This window comes from Sinocyclocheilus grahami, unplaced genomic scaffold, assembly GCF_001515645.1.
Source record: "Sinocyclocheilus grahami isolate Dianchi unplaced genomic scaffold, SAMN03320097.WGS_v1.1 scaffold3147.1, whole genome shotgun sequence".
NCBI lineage: Eukaryota > Metazoa > Chordata > Actinopteri > Cypriniformes > Cyprinidae > Sinocyclocheilus > Sinocyclocheilus grahami.
Genome location: NW_015508312.1, coordinates 20,891 through 23,776, shown reverse-complemented (window position 1 = coordinate 23,776; position 2,886 = coordinate 20,891).

Below are 2,886 nucleotides of genomic sequence, written 5' to 3'. Positions count from 1 at the left end.
GTCCTCTGTTTGTTAGCCTGGAGTGTTAAACTTTATAGCAGCGTTCAGCAAACTCAAGCAGAATGACACGATCTGATGCTGACTGAACATAAAACACATTTGTATGTAAACTTTTTTTTTTTTGAATGGTCTAATATACAGCAAGAAATAATCAGGAAAGGAGTAACAGAAGTAGAGGAGAGTAAAAGCAGAGATGAAGGGAGAATCTAAAGTAAATAATAATAAGACATGATTTATTTAGAGGCTAGAGAAAATAGGCAAACTTGAGATACAGTGGCCTAGCATGTCATTCATCATAGTTTCTGCTATAAATGCATCTGAGGAAGATTTATCAAGGCTAGCTTTGCTTGAAAAAACTTGCTCAAAATCTGACCAAAGTGAGATTTCAAAGGTATTTTTCAGCTGAAATTAGCTTTCCCTGCCTCTAAATTAAAACTGATTATAAACCTAACAATTATAAATAACTGACATCATAAATAATTATACATAATTACTATAATATGTAAGAAAAACACTCTTAATCTGGGAAGGTTGTGGATAGAATCTTCTGTTATTATACTGTTGACTCTTGCTTGAACTTAAAGCAGTGTGCTTTTATTGTGTTCACCTGAAATACACTAAATGTATGCTGTTAGGATTTTGGATGGGCAGTATATTAGATACATGTTTTTATACAGTCTATGGTATTTGAAATACAAAATACTGTTTTGAATTTTGTATTTAAAAGCCTTTGGAAAAAATCTAATGTACTTTGTATTTAAATGCATTTAGTATTTTTGTATTTTCAAAATACTTTGTGCGAGTCGTCCGTTATCAGGGAGCTGATTTCAGACACGCAGCCGCTTCTTAAACCCACACAAAAGAATTCAAAGAATCGTGTAAAGTGCAGATTATGATGTGCGACATTAGAACAAACCTTATGAATATGATAACATATGCATAACACTAAATTAAATAGTGCTTTCTTATATGTTTTTTTAATTCATTAAACATTTACTTTTAATTAATGTTTGTATTTAACATGGACCGTTACTTTATTCATTATTTCTGATATTGCAGGCTCATTTTGTAAATGTACGCATTTTAAATATTAGACAAGTGCAAACTTGGTGCTTAATGAAAAATTTGTCACATTTATAAAATCGGGTGATTGTGTTCACACATCTATGCAAGTTAATGTTTATCTAGAGACAAGATAATTAGGTTAATCACTGTCTGCCATCAACTATTTAATTTGTGAAGACACTGATGAATGGTTCACCACAAAAAAAGCTTAATGTTTTAGTTTTATTGTTCGTAAAAATAAAAAAAAAACTGAGTAAATCATGTTAAATGCTATCTAAATGAATTCTAATGTTAAAATTTAAATTTTAGATAAACTTTCTCATTTGAATAAACTTTATATACAACAAAATTAACTTAACATTAAATAAATTTGCTTTTTTTGGGTAGTTTTGTATTTTCTAAGAGGTATTCAAAATGAAAACAAAAGATTCTAAGCAGTTGTACACATCGACATGTGTTTCTTTCTTTCTTTCTTTCTTTCTTTCTTTCTTTCTTTCTTTCTTTCTTTCTTTCTCCAGAACAGGTCCAGATAGATTTATATAGAGAAGCCTGCACTGGATGGCCAATTCCACATGGATTTTGTGTATTTTCAAAATACAAAATACTGTATTTGTATTTAAATACATTTTCCCACACAGTATTTTGTATGTTAATTTTAAATACATTTTCATGTATTTATGCCCATTTCCGAGTGTACATCTATGTCAAAAAAGGTATTAAATGCAAACATCTGAAGTAATTGTTGTTTAAAAAAATCTAATGCCTTGAGCTTAAGATTTCTTGTCTGTGGATTATTTAGACTGTGAGAACATGCATGAAATGTTGCACACAGAGAATGAACGAGTGGCTTGAACCGCTCCCAATGAAAACCACGTCACTCGGCATCATCTAGCCGACCCACTCCAGCTTGGGCCACCAGAACTAATATTTAGATTCATTTGTCAGCCCAGTGGAAAATGTGTAGACAGATTTGTTTTTTAGCAGTCGAGTGCATATGAAATCTACATGAGCTGACAGCAGGCTGGACATTAGTGTCATTCAGAGCAGCGGACTGAACAAACACCAGCGTTACGTCGTTACTACTGAACGCGTAGTTCAGCTAAGGCCTCTCAATAACAGAATGCTTTTTGTTTCTAATTAAACAAGATGTCCATGATTTAACCCCTCGGTGGCCATCCATCTGTAGACATCCATTTGAGCACTGAGAGGCCGTTTCATTACATCTAAAGGCATCATTTATAATTCCAGGTACCGAACGAGAGTCCAGGGCTGGAGCGTATGTGGCGCTGAATCAGAGTTTTTACTCTGTCAGTCAGACTGATTAATGTCTGAGCCGATGAAGTCTCGGAGCAGGAATAGAGGCAAACACGCTCCACAAACTCACTTCAGTGTCAACGGCAGGTGAATTTACTCGTCATGATTATTCCTCACTGATCAAAAAACTTTATGTGCATTACTAGAACTGTCACATTTAGAGCATTCATTTATGATTATTTTTTTTTTTTTTAAAGCTAAACATTAAAGATTTAATGACTCCTGAATAAGGGATTTCCCTACCATTGGATCAGTTCAAGCTTATTTGTTTTCCACTTGTCACTAAATTGTGATTTAAATCATGATAATTCATTATATGCTTTGGAAAGTTTAACTGTGTACACTACCAATTGAAAAGTTTGGGGTCAGTAAGATTTATGTGAATGGTTTTGTCTCTTCTGCTCACCAAGGCTGTGTTTATTGGATCAAAATGCAGTAAAAATTGTGAAATATTATTACAGTTTCAAACAGCTGTGTTCTCTGTGAATATGTGTTAAACTGTAATGT